The following is a 20,051-nucleotide window of genomic DNA, read 5'->3' on the forward strand; positions in this document are numbered from 1 at the left end:
GGCCTTCATAGCTAGGGGATTTGAGTATAGGAGCAGGGAAGTCTTACTTCAGTTGTACAGGGTCTTGGTGAGGCCTTACCTGGAATATTGTGTACAGTTTTGGTCTCCTAATCTGAGGAAGGACGTTCTTGCTATTGAGGGAGTGCAGCGAAGGTTCACCAGACTGATTCCAGGGATGGTTGGACTGACATATGAGGAGAGACTGGATCAACTGGGCCTTTATTCACTGGAGTTTAGAAGGATGAGAGGGGATCTCATAGAAACGTATACGATTCTGACGGGACTGGACAGGTTAGATGCGGGAAGAATGTTCCCGATATTGGGGAAGTCCAGAACCAGGGGACTTGGTCTTAGGATAAGGGGTAGGCCATTTAGGACTGAGATGAGGAGAAACTTCTTCACTCAGAGAGTTGTTAACCTATGGAATTCCCTGCCGCAGAGAGTTGTTGATGCCAGTTCATTGGATATATTCAAGAGGGAGTTAGATATGGCCCTTACGGCTAAGGGGATCAAGGGGTATGGAGAGAAAGCAGGAAAGGGGTACTGAGGGAATGATCAGCCATGATCTTATTGAAAGACGGTGCAGGCTCGCATGGCCTATTCCTGCACCTATTTTCTATGTTTCTATGTTACTGGAATGAGGTTCCATACCCAGTACAATGATCTCTGAATATTATTGAAAATTAATTACGGCTTCAAAATCAATTCAGATGAAATGCACATTCTCTATTCTAATGATATTTTCATAGCAGGTCCTCAGGGCAGGACGCTTGGACTGAAGTATGGAGAGAACACAGCCCCGATTGGGAAAGCAATGTTCTTGGTGAACAAACTGAGAGGTGGGTTGAGTTACACTAGTGTGCTGGACAAATGCTGCCTTGATAGTAAGCTCAGAGGAAACTCATCAGAATTGTATTTTTCAATGTGTAGAACTCGCTTCTCGGCCTTTTGGCTAAGATCTGCATAACTAACCTGACCAGCCACCATGACCTCCGGGTGGTTTCTCCCTGGTCAGGAAGGTATATGCTTACATTTTTGTAAACAGGAGGTGGGTGGGATGGCTTGACCCATCCACCTCCACGGAGGTGTGTGGGGGACCTGACCCATCCACCTCCATGGCACGAACCTGGTATTGCAGTACTTCCAGGAACGGTGCAGTGGCTCTAGGCCTTTTGGCTAAGAGCATTGGCGCAGAGTGATCCTTGACTGGTGCAGGGTGACCTCTGGCGTTTGACAAAGAATTGGAACGATTGGAACGATTGGACACGAATAAATAAATAAATAAATAAATAAATAAATTAAAAAAATTTAAAAAAAAATGTGTAGAACAAAAATTGTTATGTATAATAATCCCCCAAAAACCTCACTTGACAGAAAACAAAATAAGCACAATGAGTTTTTTTTACGTTTGAAGATCAGGTGATAATATTGTGAAAACCTTTACTCTGATTTTCGTCAGCACCAGTTACGTGCTGAAAGAAATCTCATGTTTCTTATATAACAGGAACAGTTTAAAGAGCATCATCATCATCGGCAGTCCCTCGGAATCGAGGAAGACTTGCTTTCACTCTTAGCATGAGTTCTTAGGTGGCTGTACAGTCCAATACGTGACCCACAGTCTCTGTCACAGGTGGGACAGACAGTGGTTGAAGGGAAGGGTAGGCGGGGAGCCTGGCATGCTCCTTCCGCTGCCTGTGCTTGATTTCTGCACGTTCTCGGCGACGATACTCGAGGAGCTCAGCGCCCTCCCGGATGCACTTCCCCCACGTAGGACGGTTTTTGGACAGCGACTCCCAGGTGTCAGTGGGGATGTTGCACTTTATCAGGGAGGCTTTGAGGATGTCCTTGTAACGTTCCCTCTGCCCACCTTTGGCTCATTTGCCGTGGACAAGTTCCGAGTAGAGCGCTTGCTTTGGGAGTCTCGTATCTGGCATGTGAATTATGTGGCCTGCCCAGCGGAGCTGATCAAGTGTGGTCAGTGCTTCAATGCTGGGAATGTTGGCCTGGACGAGGACATTAATGTTGGTGTGTCTGTCCTCCCAGGGGATTTGTAGGATCTTGCGGCGACATCGTTGGTGGTATTTCTCCAACGACTTGAGGTGTCTATTGTACATGGTCCATGCCTCTGAGCTACACAGGAGAGCGGGTATTACTACGGCCCTGTACACCATGAACTTGGTGACAGTTTTGAGGGCCTGGTCTTCAAACATTTTTTTCCTCAGTCGGCTGAAGGCTGCACTGGAGGCGGTGTTGGATCTCGTTGTCAATGCCTGCTCTTGTTGATAGGACGCTCCCGAGATAAGGGAAGTGATCCACATTGTCCAGGGCCGTGCCGTCTGGGGGAGTGCTGTGCGACGAGGACAGGCTGGAGGAGGATCTTTGTCTTACTAATGTTTAGCGTAAGGCCCATGTTTTCATACGCCCTGGTAAATACGTTGGCTATGTCCTGGAGTTTAGCCTCTGTGTGTGCACAGACGCAGTCAGCGTCCGCGTACTGTAGCTCAACGACAGAGGTTGGAGTGGTCTTGGATCTGGCCTGGTGACGGCAAAGGTTGAACAGATTCCCACTGGTTCTGTAGTTAAGTTCCACTCCAGCGGGGAGCTTGTCAACTGTGAGGTGGAGCATGGCAGCGAGGAAGATTGAGAAGAGGGTTGGGGCGATGACGCAGTCCTGCTTGACCCCGGTCTGGACATGGATTGGGTCTGTGATGGATCTGTTGGAAAGGATCACGGCCTGCATGTCGTCGTGGAGCATTAAAGAGCAATACATTGGGCAACCCCCTCATGCCCACCGCAAGGCCACAAAAGTCATCTTCGAAGCTTCCACTAAGGCTGCACAATTCACGTAGTCTGAGATCTCTCACGAGGGCATGAGTTTGAGAAGGAACAGATCGTTAAGTATCATTCATCAGCTGGGAAGGGGGAGCTTGCAGCAAGGCTGGACTGCGAAGATTACGTACTATAGTGTAAAATAATTAAACATGATGATCTTTTAAATACGGCAATTGTTACTGTCAGATTTAAATTCATCATAAATTATTTTCTGATCCACATGTTTTTATTTTTCTGGCTCAATAGTAGCACATACGTAGCAGAGGAAGCAATATATTCCATATTTAATATCCATGGGAAAGATTCAGTAACACTCACCATCAACCCCTTGCTGAGTCCCAAGGCTTTTGGAAAGGTAGTAAAAGGAAGATTTGTGCATTCTGATTTAAAACTTGACTTTAAAACACACATTATCTATTTTCTGTTGGCAAGCCACTAAAAAGTATTGGTCTCCAAAATAATTGTAGCTTAGGACATTCATGAGATGAACCAAATACTTTTTGGACCAAAAATATGTTTAGAACATTGCAAATTGATTTGGTTACCATCTGAAATGATTTCGCTGGAGAACAACAGTTCAGAGGTTACCAGATGAATAATGCACAAAAAGAACATTATTTTACACTGCATCTGGTACTTGTACCAAGTAAGGATGAGCAAGATCAGACTGCCAGATTAAGAACATCAAAAACCTCTGCATAAGGAAAGCCCTGTCTGAACATTTTTAGCTGCATTCTTCAATCCTCTCTGCAAATTTTACAAACTCTGTCTCATTCTCAGACAGATGGAATGTGTACTGGAAACCTCAGTATGGTTCCATGCAGCAAACTATCGGAACCACAGTACAGAGTGAGTGCAGGCCTATTAGGGCTGTGTAACTGAAGGCCTCAACACATATGCATAGTAACAGCAGAAGTTTGTATTAAGCTACACTTAAAAGTGTATTATGAAACTAGTCCTTAAAACACACATTCGTGACCTCTGTAGCGAGAAGTTTACCTTTTTTGACCTTCAATTGATTTCAGCGCTATGTAATGGGAATTCTCAGCAAAGGGCTGCAGTGACGTCAACAAGCTGTCTAAGCAGCCAGCCAATCACATTGCAGAATTCTCACAAACAGGAAACAAGGAGCTACTTTTATCCAGACTTTTAAAATAAAATATTAGAGAGTGAAATAAAGATTGGAACTCTCGCATGGGGATAAGGTAGAAGCTGAAATAGCACGACCAAACTTTTAAAGTTTTATAAAAATTACAATTTTTATCATAATGGAGAAATGTAACAACTTCAGAAATATAAAAATGAGTTTTACAGGGCCAGAATGTTTGTCTATCAGTCAATATGCTGTTAAACCCCCAATTACACCTATTCCAACAAGACTTAACATTTAATGGGGTATTTATCAGCAATTACTGCAGAAAAGCCCAAGTTTTTGTCGGTTTCACAGATTATACTGTTTGCCGACTATGGGGGTGAGGGTTGTATCCACAGCGCAGCCAGTGTCAGAGCAGTGACCGACTGACCACAACTTCAGAATTTCCGCGTTTAGATGCACATGTGCTAAATACTGATGATACAATCAGTTTCAGAGGGATAATGACGGTGAACGCTGGTATTTCGGTGTCATTAACCATCGCAAATTCCAAGCCATTATCTATTTTCTGCTGGTAACCCATTAAAATGCATTTGTTTCCTAAAGAATTGTAGCCTCGAACATTCATGAGATGAAACAATTACTGTTTGTATTTTTGTATAAGAACATTGCAAATTGATTTGGTTACCATCTGAAATGATTACACTGGGGAACAGATGAATAACTGCACTAAAAGAACATTATTTTGCACTATATCTGGTACTTGACCCAGTGAAGCTGAGAAAGATCAGACCGTCGAATAGTTACCCAGATTTACCTTTTTCTTCTTTCTCTTCAAACCATCTCACCACCACCAATCCATTGGTTACGAAACATTAGACAAAGGTGTAGTAAGACACGAGATTGTACTTATAATTCAGCATACCCCGAACCTTTCAATCTCAACCCGGTTGCTGTGGGGAAGTGAGAACTGGAAAGTGCTGTTCCACAGAAAGAGTAAAAGAAACAGAAACTGGAAAAAACACCACCCCCAATCCACTTTTGCAGCTTAAGCAGCTATACAGCATCACAGACAGAAGCCTGAGTGGGGTCTTGGCCAGAGACGGTCCAGAACATGGGAGAAATAGTAAATAATTTGGAAGTTACAGGGGCCGAAGCACTCCGGGGGTTGCTAACGGGGTGCAAAACTGCTTTTGCCCGGAGTGAGCGCTACCAGCTCACGCAAAATTGCGCGAGAGTTAGTGGAGACATGAACACAATAGCGTCCCGGGCCACCGTGCCTCCGTGCCTCCAGCAATGACGCCATCATCATGCACAGCGACCCCTTTCCGCCCCATGGCGGAAATTGCCTCGCGCCCCAGGAGGTTGCTGCAAACCAGGCCGACCTCCACTCCCGGGTTGAAAGGTAAAGGGGAGGTGCACGGCGCCACACGCTGCCATTTTTTTCTTCGGGAAACTCACTTGTTGGCCCCGTGCTCCATCATTGTCTGTTTGGGTGCGGAGCAATGGCCACGGCACCACACAGCCCTGGTGGCCCAGTGGAGGATATCAAAGGACCTGCAGAGCTCACAACGGCCCTCCCCTTTAACGGAAGGGGAGAGGCGTTGAAACGCATCAGTGCTTCATGGAGAAGCCGATCCTGTCCATGTAGTACCCCAGACACTGCCCTAACAGGAAGTGCAGTACGCGACACTGCGCTCCACTTCCTGCGAGGGGCGGGAACTTGAATTTCGCGGTTGGGGCGCGACTTCCACGTTGGGCGCAGTAAGTCCCGCCCTGAATCAGTTACCACCCCCAAACGGGGCGTTATCGAATTTCACAGCCACAATGTTTACATTTTTCCTTCTTTTTTTTCTTCTTTTTTTTTTATTCGTTGCCAATTTTTCCAATTCTTTGTCAAATCACAAACGCCAGAGGTCACCTTGCACACATCAAGGATCACTCTGCGCCAATGCTCTTAGCCAAAAGGCCTAGAGCCACTGCACCGTTCCTGGAAGTACTGCAATACCAGGTTCGTGCCATGGAGGTGGATGGGTCAGGCCCCCCACACACCTCCGTGGAGGTGGATGGGTCAAGCCACCCCACCCACCTCCTATTTCCAAAAAGCATAGGAGAAACACCTTCCTGATCCAGGGAGAACCACGTTGGGGTCATGGTTACTCCCCTGTCAGGTCAGTTACGCATGATCTTAGCCAAAAGGCCGACCCGCATTTTTCCTTCTTTATGCACAGCATTAGTCCTCAGCCATAACTAACAAATAACCAACTTCTCCATAGCTGCCAGTTCTAATGCTAATCAACTAACGACTCACCATTGTTAGCACGGTTAAATACAGTGCAATGTTCCATGTAAATATAAATACGTAACTGAGAGCCAAAAACCACAGGCGAGCACATTTAAGTGTCTATTATCTGTTGGTGATCAAAACCATCAGCACACTACAGTGATAGGAAACAGGTGTCAAGTTTTACACAGTTCAGTCAGTTTCCCAGCTTTCCTCAAAACTGGAAGGGTTAGAACTTTGGGTGCAGCAGAGAAAATGCTCTTCTCTGGGAAACTGTCATATCTAACTTCAAAATGCAAAAAGTGAAAAATCACAACATTTGAAGCTGTCAAACATATAATTTAAGACTAGCACCGACAAGGTTTGTGGGAAAGGGGTGGGCAGGGAAAGTTCCTTGTTATGGGGACTTGATATTCTACTTCAGTAGAAATGGTTCTAATTTTGACTCAAAGCCAGACAAAAGATTTCAGCTCGGGTTGCCAACCCTCCAGGAATTACAAATTAAAATCCGAGATAATGCAGTGAGCAAACCGGGAGGAACATCATAGGAACATTAAAATAAGCTGCGTTTCTTTTTATTTTCTTTGAACACTTTTGTTTATTCGTTCTAACATTTTTGGGGATGGGTAAGAAGGCTGTTGGTGGCGGGAGGTCACATGATGAAACCTCCAGGAATAAGTCCAACCAGATTTGGTGACCCTATTTTCAGGGCAGCTAAATCTCCGGTTTCTCCCCCTAACTTCGAGAATTTTTATTAATTACACACCTGCAAATATGCAACAAAAAAAAAGCCGACAAAAGGGGCAGTGTCATTTTCTAATTTCTCCTTTGCTGGGATAATTGTCTCCAGTTTAAAACAGGCGTCAATGGACCAGTGCTGTGATGATGTCATTGCCCCCGAGACTGCAAATTCATCTTTGTTTTTTTTAATGAAAACTGAGATTTAAAAAAAAATCTCTCAAAGTTTCTGCTGCAACAGATAAGTCATTTGCCGCAGCGCAAATTTATTATGCTGGTCCAAAAACTGGTGATGAGGCAGCACAATTTGTAGAGTTGGCTGCTCTCTGGCTCTCCCAATTTTACAGATTGTAAACCTGGTCAATGTACGTGCCCTCATCAGTGTCACCCGGAGCCCCTTTCTGCGGGAGCTGGAAGCCTATTTTGTGTATATCCGACAAAGCAATGAAAAAAAAATCCAACAATAAAAAAAAAATCCAGCCAGTATGTGCCAGGTTTTGCTTAAATTTGAAAAAGAGAAATCGTTGCAAACAATACAAACAGCAATACGGGGCAATCGGCTCCTGCTGGACCGATCAACTAACATAAAAAGATTCGAAAGTGCATGCCAAAGAAAGTATGCTCATCTGATAGAAATTTAGAAAGAAAGGATGCCAGAAGCCAGGAGAGACACCAAGGAGCGATTTGAGGAGGTGATTGCTGCCACAGTTGTCATTCATGTCAGTTGGAAGATGCCAAATTCGAAATAAAAATGGTGTCAGCTGAATAGCAGAATCTGTTTACCATGTGTTTCCAGTCAAGAAATATTATGGATGAAATTGTGGGCAAATATAAAAAGCACTACAGGTCAACTCCAGGGGATTAGACACACGGTTTTTATAAATTTAAAATAAAACAACAGGAGCTACTTAAGAGTTCTAACTATATTGCATGACAGTTGTTACTAAACAATATATACTTTCCTTGCCAATTTACCAACACAGAAAGTGATTTTGAGCACAAATTTGCATTGAAGTGTTAGATTATTCTTAATCTCAAAACGTTTCTAAACCTTGAGATTAATGTATTTATTCATCAGATGGCAGATACCCAGCCATTTTATGAATGCAGTATAGGCGCTGTTACATGAATGCAGCACCACAGGCGGTTGGTATACGGCTGCCATGTTGTCGATGGCACCAGCAAATATGAACTTACCGGCCTTCATTCTGTTGACTGCTGCCACCAGTGCTACAGTCTCCCACGATGACCTCGGAAACATGCTGAGCTGGTTCAGCACATCAGCATGTCTGCATTGTGACATTAAGTTGCATTTTGACCTGAGCATGTATGACACACTGGGATCATTCAGCATCTGTTGCCCATCTGCACTTGGATTTTTTTTTTAAAAAAGGTTGAAGAAGAATCAAATTGTTGTTGCTCTTCTGTACTGCTACTCTCCTGCAGGTTTGTTGGCGAAGGCTACGTTGGAAAAACAGAGGCCCAGTATAGTGAGTGTGCCCACAATACTGAGTCTTCCTTGTGTGAATTGTGACCTACGGGAGAGCAGAAGTACAGGCTACTGAATGCCTGGGAGAGAACAGCACAGAGAACAGCTTGGTATCACGCGCCCAAAACTTGGGGCAGCTAAAAAAAAATCCCCTTCATTGATTTAAAGGTATTCATTCACCTTTAGTTTAGCACCGCAATAATGAGGGCATCAGGTGACAGTGAGTGATAATATGAATACTTAACAAAAAATGCAAACATAAAATTTGTCGGTGTTCCATGCCTTCAAATATTTTTTTGGGTTTCAACGGTCAGGTGCCAAGATGTAAATTCTTCTGAGGAACAATAGTAGCTTGGCCATCTAGTAAATGGCAATAGCCAGGATATATCAAATTCAGATGTTCCCTATTGGTATCAGCACATTTTAAAATGGTTCAAATTAGTTCACAGGTTGCTCATCTTGGGTCTGTGCCGAGAGCACACAATGCCCTTATTTTCTTCGGTTAATGTAAGTCTTTTTTTTCCTTTCGTTCTACCGCTTGCCACCAGTTCACACTGGCATTCTTTCTCCCCCCATCACCCATGTACGCCTGGATTCTTTCCTCTCTCATTTATAAAAGTGTCACATCCTTCTGCTTTCCTACATCTCAAAAGTACTCTCCCAACTTCCACACACCACCCAGCTTCTTCCATCCTCTCCCACCCGAAAAGTGCTCCAAAAACTCTGCTCCTGGCTTCTTCCTTGCCCCAAAATTGCTCGACTGGATTTTCCCCTCTCCCCACCCCCCTCCCTTAACTCCATCCTGTGCCACTTGCTCAGAGTAAACCTGACCATGCACAAACTCAATGGGACCAATTTTAACCTAGCCTGCCCGTCGGGAAGCTGACAGGTGAGTAATGGATTCAACGGAGAATAATATTGGACGGGGTGTAACACCAGCCTTCCAACGATTCCAGTGAGTTAGTTTAAAATGAACCCCAATGTCTTCTTTGACTATGAGCTGAGCTTTAGATTTTATACATCACCAAGGCCACTTAATTCCTGCTCCATAACTCCCATCTAGTCCTTACCTAACCCCACTACACTATTAGTTCACCGGCTACCCTTTCCCCAACACATTCAATTCAGAATCCTTGTCCTCGTTGACAAATCCTTCCACAGCCTCACACTGTCATGTATGTAACCTTTATGTAACAACACTGCAATACTGTATATATGTAAGAAATGCACGCCTTGACCACAGGGGGTGAACTTGTGGGAGACACTCCTCACCTGGTCACCCAGGTATATAAAGGGAGGTCCCACGCAAGGTCATCACTTCTGGGTCCTGTGAATAAAGGTTCAGGTCATGGAGTGACCTTGTCCATAGAATGTGCCTCGTGTTGATTTGTGGTATTGCGTAAGGCCTTTACATTGGCGACGAGAAACGGGAAGCAATGACCCATGAGAATGGCCACTGGCAGCACAGATGAACGGTACTGTGTTGGTGAGGACTGGGCTGATTTCATTGAGAGGCTCCAGCAGAGTTTTGTCATGAAGGACTGGCTGGGAGACGCAGCAGCCGACAAGTGAAGGGCTCATCTGCTGACCAGCTGTGGACCTAAGACTTACGCGCTGATGAAAGATCTGCTAAGTTCACAGATGCCTGCAGGAGGGGGAGATGCTAAGGGATTTCTTTATTGAGGGCATCGGTCATGCTGGGATATTCAGAAAGCTAACTGAGACCAAGGACTTGACCTTGGAAGCAGCGGCATTGATGGCTCAGACTTTTATGGCGGGGGAGGAGGAAACCAAGATAATATACTCACGCAATCCTGCCTCCAACATCATAAACGCGACACAGAGCCCAGCAGGCAGGCAAGGGCAGTTCGAGACACCCAAGGCAGCAACAGACCCAGAAGTAAGTGTCCAACAGAGACAATGGCAGGCTGAACGGACATTTATGCCGCCCCCCCGCCCCCCGCAGTGGACAATGCGGCCTGGGATGGGGCCATTGATACCCACTAACAGGGTGCTCAAGAGTAGTCAAAGGGACAATCAGCAAGGAATGCCTTGCAACAAGCTCTTTTGTTCACAACAATGGGAATCTCAGTTCATGCAGGAGGTGTGGGGGCAGACATGCTGCCAGGGCTTGCAGGTTTCAACAGTTCGCCTGCAGAAATTGTAACCTCAGTGGCCATTTAGCCAGAATGTGCAGAAAGCCTGTAACCAGGCTAATATATGAGACGGATGAACCAGATGAGGGGTCTGCAAGGCAGGATGACGCTTGGAGAAAATCAATGGACGCTGAAGTTCAGCGGGTTCAAATGGAAAACATTCACAGTTCATATACCAAAACGCCACCTATGATGATGAAAGTCCTATTAAACGTCATCCCTGTATGCATGGAGCTGGACACGGGGGCCAGCCAGTCACTCATGAGTGTTCAACAATTCGAAAAGCTGTGGCCACTCAAAGCCAGCAGACCCAAACTAAAACGCATTGAGACGCAATTACGGACGTACACCAAAGAAATCATTCCAGTGCTAGGCAGTGCAATGTTGGCGGCCACACACAATGGATCGGTGAACCGGCTGCCGCTCTGGATTGTCGCGGGCAATGGTCCTGCACTGTTGGGGAGGAGCTGGTTAGCTGAGATGAACTGGAAATGGGGGGGATGTGCACGCCATTTCATCTGTGGAGCGAAGTTCATGCTCACAGGTCCTACAGCAATTTGAGTCACTATTTCAACCTGGCGTCGGGACGTTCAAAGGTACCAAAGTAGTGATACGCACCACCCCGGACACCAGACCAGTGCACCACAAAGCCAGAGCTGTGCCGTATGTGATGCGGGAGAAAATTGAGAGCGAGTTGGACCGGTTGCTGAGAGAGAGCATCATCTCGCCCGTTGAATTCAGCAACTGGGCAAGCCCCATCATTCACGTCCTAAAAGCGGATGGCTCGGTCAGAATCTGTGGTGACTACAAGGCCACTATCAACCAGGTGTCCCTACAAGACCAATACCCGCTCCTGAGAGTGGAGGACCTTTTTGACACGCTGGCAGATGGCAAGCTGTTCACCAAGTTGGACCTCACTTCAGCCTATATGACCCAAGAACTGGACGATGAATCTAAACTACTGACCACCATCACCACGCACAAGGGACTGTTTGTTTACAACAGGTGTCCGTTCGGCATTCGATCAGCGGCCGCGATTTTTCAAAGAAACATGGAAAGCCTGCTCAAATCCATTCCTGGAACAATCGTATTTCAGGATGACATCCTCATCACCAGTCGTGACACCGAGGAACACCTCCACAACCTGGAGGGAGGTGCTACGCCGACTGGACCGGGTAGGCCTGCGACTCAAGAAGTCTAAGTGTGTGTTTTTGGCTCCCGAGGTCGAGTTTCTGGCAGGAGAGTTGCTGCAGACAGGATTCGGCCTACCGAATCCAAAACGGAGGCGATTCGACAAGCGCCCAGGCCCTGCAACACATCGGAGTTGCGTTCATTTCTGGGATTCTTGAACTACTTCGGGAACTTTCTGCCGAACTTAAGCACATTGTTGGAGCCACTACACGTGCTCCTGTGTAAGGGTTGTGATTGGTTTTGGGGGGACTGTCAGGAACGGGCTTTCAATTGGGCGCGGAACCTCCTTTGTTCAAACATAGAAACATAGAAAATAGATGCAGGAGCAGGCCATCCGGCCCTTTGAGCCTGCACCACCATTCAATAAGATCATGGCTGATCATTCCTTCAGTACCCCGTACCTACTTTCTCTCCATACCCCTTGATCCCTTTAGCCACAAGGGCCATATCTAACTCCCTCTTGAATATATCTAACGAACTGGCATCAACATCTCTCTGCGGTAGGGAATTGCATAGGTTAACAACTCTCTGAGTGAAGAAGTTCCTTCTCATCTCAGTCCTAAATGGCTTACCCCGTATCCTAAGACTATGTCCCCTGGTTCTGGACTTCCCCAACATCGGGAACATTCTTCCTGCATCTCACCTGTCCAGTACCGTCAGAATTTTATACGTTTCTGTGAGATCCCCTCTCATCCTTCTAAACTCCAGTGAATACAGGCCCAGTCGATCCAGTCTCTCCTCATGACAGTCCTGCCATCCCAGGAATCAGTCTGGTGAACCTCCACTGTACTGCCTCAATAGCAAGAACGTCCTTCCTCAGATTAGGAGACCAAAACTGAATACTATTCCAGGTGGGGCCTCACCAAGGCCCTTGTGCAACTGCAGTAAGACTTCCCTGCTCCTATACTCAAATCCCCTTGTTATGAAGGCCAAATAAGTTGTTGACTCTGTACGACCCCCGTAAGAAATTGGTTCTGACATGTGATGCATCATCCTATGGGGTTGGGTGCGTGTTGCAGCAGGGTAACGCTGAGGGCCAACTACAACTTGTGGCTTATGCCTCCAGGTCGCTCTCTCAAGCTGAACGGGGATATGGGATGGTTGAGAAGTAAGCACTCGTATGTGTCTATGGGGTGAAAAAGATGCATCAGTACCTTTTTGGCAGGAGGTTCAAATTAGAAATGGACCACAAGCCATTAACATCCTGCTGTCAGACAGCAAGGCTGTCAATGCCAATGCGTCACCTCGCACAGCGATGGGCTCTCACGCTCGCTGCATATGACTACACCATCTGGCACCGGCCCGGCATCGAAAATTACGCTGACTCGCTCAGCAGGCTTCCACTGACCACCACCGAGGGAGCAGCGGAGCAAAGTGCTGAGATGGTCATGGCTGTCGATGCCTTTGACAGCGCAGGCTCCCCCATCACAGCCCGCCAGATCAAAATCTGGACCAACAGAGATCCCCTCCTATCCTTGAAATGTGTCCTGACTGGGGATTGAGCGCCCGCACACGGAGCATGCCCTGAGGAGGTCAGACCGTTTCACAGACAGATGGATGAGCTCTCCATCCAAGCCGACTGCCTACTATGGGGCAGCCAGGTGGTCATTCCCCAGAGGGGCAGGGAAGCATTCATCAGGGAACTCCACAGCGAGCACCCAGGCATCGTGCTGATGAAGGCCATCACGTGTGGTGGCCGGGAATTGATTCAGGCCTGGAATACTGTGTTCGCAGGTGCACGATATGTGCCCAGCTGGGTAATGCCCCCAGCGAGGCCCCGCTCAGCCCGTGGCCCTGGCCCACCAGGCCATGGTCACGCATTCACGTAGACTACGCGGGCCCGTTCATGGTAAAAATGTTTCTCATTGTGGTTGATGCATACTCGAAATGGATCGAGTGCATCATTTTGAATTCGTGCATGACATCCACCTCCCTGGAGAATCTGTGCGCGGTCTTTGCGACCATGGCTTGCCGGACATCCTTGTTAGCGATAATAGCCCATGTTTCACAAGCTACGAATTCCAGGAGTTCATGTCGGGTAATGGCATTAACCATGTCAGGACAGCACCGTTCAAGCCGGCCTCCAATGGCCAGGCGGAATCTGCGGTCCAACTCATAAAGCAAGGCATGCTCCGGATTCAAGGACTCTTCCCTTCAGTGCCGCCTGTCGCGCCTCCTGCTGGCCTATAGGTCCCGACCGCACTCGCTCACGGGCGTCCCGCCCGCAGAGCTACTCATGAAATGAACACTCCAAACTCGGCTGTCTCTCATTCATCCAGTCCTGCCCGGCATTGTTGAGGGCAAGCGCCAGTCCCAAAACGAGTACCATGACCGAAATTCAAGGGGGAGATGTATAGAAATTGATGACCCCGTATTTGTTCTCAATCACGCTTTGGGTCCCAAATGACTTGAGGGTACTGTAATAGACAAAGAGGGGAATTGGGTCATAGTGGTTAAACTTAACAATGGGCAGATATGCCGCAAGCATCTGGACCAAGTAAAAAAAAAAGGTTCAGCATGGACACTGAGGAAGATCATGAGATGGTATTCACACCACCGCCAGTGAACGAGCAACAAGAACATTCAGCAGCATGCACAGTCCCTGCGGTCAGCCCGGAATCACCACAGGTGACAGACGCATACCAAGGCTCAACAACCAGAGCTCCAACTGCGGCGCTCCACGAGAGACTGCAGACCACCTGAGAGACTTAACCTATGATCCCAATAAGATGTTGAGGGGGAGGTGATGTCATGTTTGTAACCTTTATGTAACACACTGCAATACTGTTTCTACGTAAGCAATGCACACCTTGACCACAGGGGGTGACCTTGTGGGAGACACTCCTCATCTGGTCATCCAGGTATATATAAAGGGAGGTCCCACGCAGGGTCATCACTTCTGGGTCCTGTGAATAAAGGTTCAGGTCATGGAGTGATCTTGTCCATAGAATGTGCCTCGTGTGGATTTGTGGTATTGTGTAAGGACTTTACACACACCACCCTACCTCTGCAATTTCCTCCAAGCTACATCATAGTCCCTGTCCTTTGGTCTTTTGATTGTGGCCTTCTGTGCACCCCCTTCTCTCCACTCCACCATCTGAGGCAGCCACCTCGGCCCTATTCTCTACAACGCGCTCTGCCTTGCTACTTCTATCCCTGCCTTTAATAGTTTCTCAGATGCTTTCTGTCATCTCCGTTAGCTCTTCCATGACTGCTTTGTGCTTGTTTTTTTCTCTGTGAAGCACCTTGTGAGTTTATTACTTTAAAGCTGCTTTATAAATGATAGGCTCAGTCTAACTATGTGACAGAAAAGCTTGCACCTCATCTACAAAGGTAGGGAAGAAAATCTCAACTGGATTTATGCTTTTATTTTTCTAACACATTTTGTTAATTAAATATACTTTAAAATGGTCAATGTATTTGCCAGGTGTTGCATGTTTAATTATGGGTAATCTGTTACTATCTATAGAACGATCACAATTCTTGTGATTTAATGTCCAATAAAATACCTTCTCTCAAATCCCTTCTCTAAGCATGCCAAAGAGGCGCTGAGTTGCAAGTCTGGGTAATTGTTCTTTATAAGGGATGAATCAGCTAAAAAAAACTTGAGGGACCCTCCTTGGGAGTCTCAAAATCGCAAGACAATGATGAAGCCTAATACGAGACTGTTCAAATTAGGTTGGAGATTAAGTACTAGTGGGGATCTCTTGATATCAAAGCTAATCAGATATGTGCTTACTGTTTAATGAAAGTACTTCTTTCTGCCGAGAGTGCTGCATGTAGAAAATAAAAGCAACAAGGCATCAGATTAGTTTTAGCTATCTCTGCGTAGGACTATTAAAGTGAAAGATTACTGCATTCTGTAACATGCTCTCGACTTTATATATTCCTATGAAATGAGAAAAGGTTATTGATAGCATGTGCAATCCTGGGAGTTTCCCTTCTGAAATAAAATACATAAAAAGGAAATTTTATTCTTAAGGAAATAAATTGACGGGAAGCAAGAGATCACACTGAGGAGCTAATTTAAGTGGCAATGAAATTAATTTTGCTGACATTTATTCAATCTGGTAGAAAGTGGGACAAGGCATACAGTCGCTCTGTTACCATGAGATAAGAGAACAGTAATTTAAGTTGTAGAAGTGGCTCCAATCACAGATTTAATCCTAGCCATGGTACATGGCCCCATGTGACCCGTCACAGGGGATTTCATACCTAACTGACAAATATTAGTGACAACCTGGATTTCAGATAATAGTCTTTGTTTTAGAAAACATCGAAAGAAATTATTAATATCATTTACAATGGACACATCATTATCACGGTATAAATTGTTTGGCGGTATCGTATAGCTGTATAGATAAGTCTGGTCCACAACGAGAAAATCTACACCTTCAGCAACATAGCAGCTAGACTTATCTTTGTTGCATACAATGAGTTTCAGAGGGAGTACCTTTAGTTGTATTTTTAAAGTAACATTTAATAAATGCTCTATAAAAGGTTTAAAGAATTTTAAATGCTGCTTGATATGAGATATACAGACATATATAGGTGTGTGTTTATGTAAAATATATATTTATAGTTATATAGATGTAGATATACATATATAAACAGATAAAGATATATATATATATATATATAGATAGATATATATACATGTATAGGTATATTATATAAATAATATAGACAAGTGTGGTGCCACATGGTATTCTCTGGAGAACCATTTTAGGCATCAAGGTTACTTCAGGTTTTCCATTTCAAAACCTTTTACACACAGGATGGCGCTCTCATACTTGGAGGACATGATGGTCAGGCAGCAAAGCTCAGGACACAGGTTTACGCTGGAGATTCCCACATGCTAAGCTTTGAATTACAAATATGTTATGAAGGAGGATCTGTCAAGCAGAGGTCAGGTGCTTCTCCAAACATTAGGAAGGAAAATCAAAGCAAGGGTCACACTGTACCCATCTGGCATAGCTCAGAGAAGATAGCAGAGGTCTGCGAGCAGATAGAATACGCTGGGTGCAGGGTGAGACTTGTAAATAGGGAGGGGGTGAAATGGCCTACTCTATACGTTGCAGTTAATCACCAAATATATATATCACTTTATATCTTAAAGGAGGTGCATCAAGCCCTCGTTTCCTGTGCCTCTCACTCAAATTTCTGTGTCATGTTAAAAATAATTAACAAATGTTCTATTTGGCAAAGGATTTAGAAGGCCTGTAATGTCTCGGTGACCTTACCAATCAAAACTAAAAAGAGAGGGAAAGTCAGGGTTATGACCTGCAGCTTGAACAGCAATTAAACTGTGACCTCATCTAGTGTTTACCGAACAGAAATTAGATTTTGTGGTGATAAAGGGCACTGTTTCACATTAGCAGCTGAATATAATCTGCATTATATGGGATAACATGATCCTTAAAACACAGCATACCACATATTTGCAATGAGCAACACATGAGAGATCTGCTTGTAATGTAATAAAAATGTTGTTTGTGCGTGCACTTCCTGTCTGCTACATCACACTTCCTGTGTCACACTTCTAACCAAACCTTTTGCAGCTGACTGGCTCATTAACAATTTTTTTTTAAAGAACAAAAAATAAGAAAAGCAATCATATTGTATGTACAGGGAAACTCCCCACCAGCATCACATATTTTATAGAGTCAGAATATCTGTTGCCTATGACATGAAAAATAACCTCTCTCTGTACATGTGCAGCTCCTCATTGCCCCTATGCATGTATACCACTCGATTCCAGACTTTCCCCTGGCTTGCAGCTGTCATAGATCCTCTGCCTCACAGTTTCTTGACACTCTACCCTGTTTCTTCAGACTCTGCTGCCGCTATTCCTGTGCTCCACTCTATTTCATGGTCCTTCAAGCTCTGCATTTCCAGGCCCTACCCTGTGTACTGCCAGACCACCCCCTCCTCAGACCTTAGAGTTCGTCCTGGCTGCTGTCATATCCCAGACTCATTCTCCACCCCAAGATTTGTCGAACCCCATTCAACAGCCTGAGTTTGAGCAGCCTTGTTTCTCACCCCACTACTCTGACTACATATGCTTCCCCCAAGGCCACTTGCGCTCTGTGCTTTGGCCCCAGCCTGGTATGTCCCAAAATCCTGGTGTGCACTGCAGGACGACCATTCCCGCCTCGTCCTTTTCACCTCTGCCCACTCCAACCCACATGTCAACCCCATGCCCCCAAAATCTCCCAGCCACAGCCCATAGCCTGGTCACTCCAGTTGTTCTCTTTGTGTCTGTAGCACCAGCTCATAGGTGGCCTGTCCCTACTCGATCCAAATACAAGTGTCCTGCTCCTCCCAGCTCCACAATAAGGTAAGTAAGAAGAATTTGAAGTTTTCCACCAGCGGTCCATTTAAGTGCATGAGAATACTGATCGAAGTTGCCATCAATCGCAAACATATTTTTCAAAGGCCTACTTGCACATGCAAAGGGCTGAACAACAGTTTCAGGTACGGGCCCTGGACGTTTATGCAGGAATCTTTACCAATATGGCGGGTGGCACATTTATTATGTGGAATGAGTGCATGTAAGCTGCAAGCCATACTGGATGCTTAGCTTCCTGTTTTACTCCAGGAAATGGGCATGGCACATCGAACATCAAGGCCAATGCTTGTTAGTCCAATATGTGGCGTGCTTGGGCAGTTTATGGCACCATTAAGGCACTGACATTATTTTCTTTGCTTTGCTAACTCGCACCAAGTCCTATTCACCCATCACCCCTGTCCTCGCTGACCTACATTGGCTCCCGGTTAAGCAACACCTCGATTTCAAAATTTTCACCCTTGTTTTGAAATCCCTCCATAGCCTCGCCCCTCCCTATCTCTGTAACCCCCTCCAGCCCCACATCACCCCCCAACCCCGAGATTTGCGTTCTCTTGAGCATCCCTGATTATAATCACTGAACTATTGGTGGCCGTGCCTTCAGCTGCCTAGGCCCCAAGCCTCTGGCACTTCCTGCCTAAACCTCTCCGCCTCTCTTTCCTCCTTTAAGACACTCCTTAAAACCTACCTCTTTGATGAAGCTTTTGGTCATCTATCCTAATTTCTCCTTATGTGGCTCGGTGTCAAATGTTTTGTCTTGCAACACTGCTGTGAAGCGCCTTACTACGTTAAAGGCACTATATAAATACAAGTTGCTGTTAGTGTTGGGGTGAAAATGGTGTGCTCTTGGTTTTATTTAATTTTCAAATTAACCTTTGACCAAAATTAGCAAAACAAACCTCAGTAAATATAATCTACCATGACTTTTGTTTTAATTCAGAAATGATGTAGAAAGAAGAGATCTTGGGGGCCTAGTGATTTAGGGAAAACAAACTGCTTGTGACCAACATAACTCATTCACAGATACTCAGCCTAGCCATTCATTGGTTTATTTTACATAAACTCCATATCCCTGATCCACATTAAGTAAATACATCACGCAGTATGCCACGGAGATGTGCCAGATTTGCTCCCTGCTCTTTACTGAGTTATCTAATCTCAGTCCAGTCAGCGATGGAAGCTTTACAGCTGGCTTGAGAGTCTGGACTATGGAAGAGAAAAACAAGTCACGCAGAGTTCCACTTCTGATCACTATCCAGTGAATCCTGCTAGATCATGCAATCGTCTGGACAGGATCAAACTTTACTGTGATGGCTCCTCGGTTCATTAGCCTGCTGATGTCCAGGATCTTATCAAAACATATAAGATAATGAGGGGGCTCGACAAGGTGGATACAGAGAGGATATTTCCACTCATAGGGGAGACTAAAACTAGGGGACATAGTCTCAGAATAAGGGGCCGCCCATTCAAAACTGAGATGAGGAGGAATTTCTTCTCTGAGGATTGTAAATCTGTGGAATTCTCTGCCCCAAAGAGCTGTGGAGGCTGGGTCATTGAGTATATTTAAGGCAGAGATAGACAGATTTTTTGGAGCGATAAAGGAATCAAGTGTTATGGGAAGCGGGCAGGGAGGTGGAACTGAGTCCATGATCAGATCAGCCATGATCTTAAAATTTCAATTTGCCTACTCCATAGTTCATTTGACTGGGATAACTAATCTCACTATGAACATTTTTGAATATTAAGAGAATCAAGGGATATGCTGATAGTGCAGGAAAGTAGAGTTGAGAGAAGATCAGCCATGATTTTATTCAATGGCGGAGCAGGCTCGAGGGACCGAATGGCCTACTCTGCTCCTAATTCTTATGTTCATATGTGTGTATTTTTACCCTACAATGGGTTTCAATGCATGATGATAA

General features: G+C 45.4%; 1 protein-coding gene and 1 pseudogene across 1 annotated transcript in view; one reads left to right on the plus strand and one right to left on the minus strand.

Annotated features, from left to right (window-relative positions):
• lrmda (leucine rich melanocyte differentiation associated) overlaps positions 1–20,051 on the minus strand; it is a 1,025,922-nt gene that overhangs the window by 14,948 nt on the left and 990,923 nt on the right. The window lies entirely within an intron of this gene.
• Positions 933–1,163, plus strand: LOC139235212 (U2 spliceosomal RNA; annotated as a pseudogene).

This window comes from Pristiophorus japonicus, chromosome 22, assembly GCF_044704955.1.
Source record: "Pristiophorus japonicus isolate sPriJap1 chromosome 22, sPriJap1.hap1, whole genome shotgun sequence".
In the NCBI taxonomy this organism is placed as follows: domain Eukaryota; kingdom Metazoa; phylum Chordata; class Chondrichthyes; family Pristiophoridae; genus Pristiophorus; species Pristiophorus japonicus.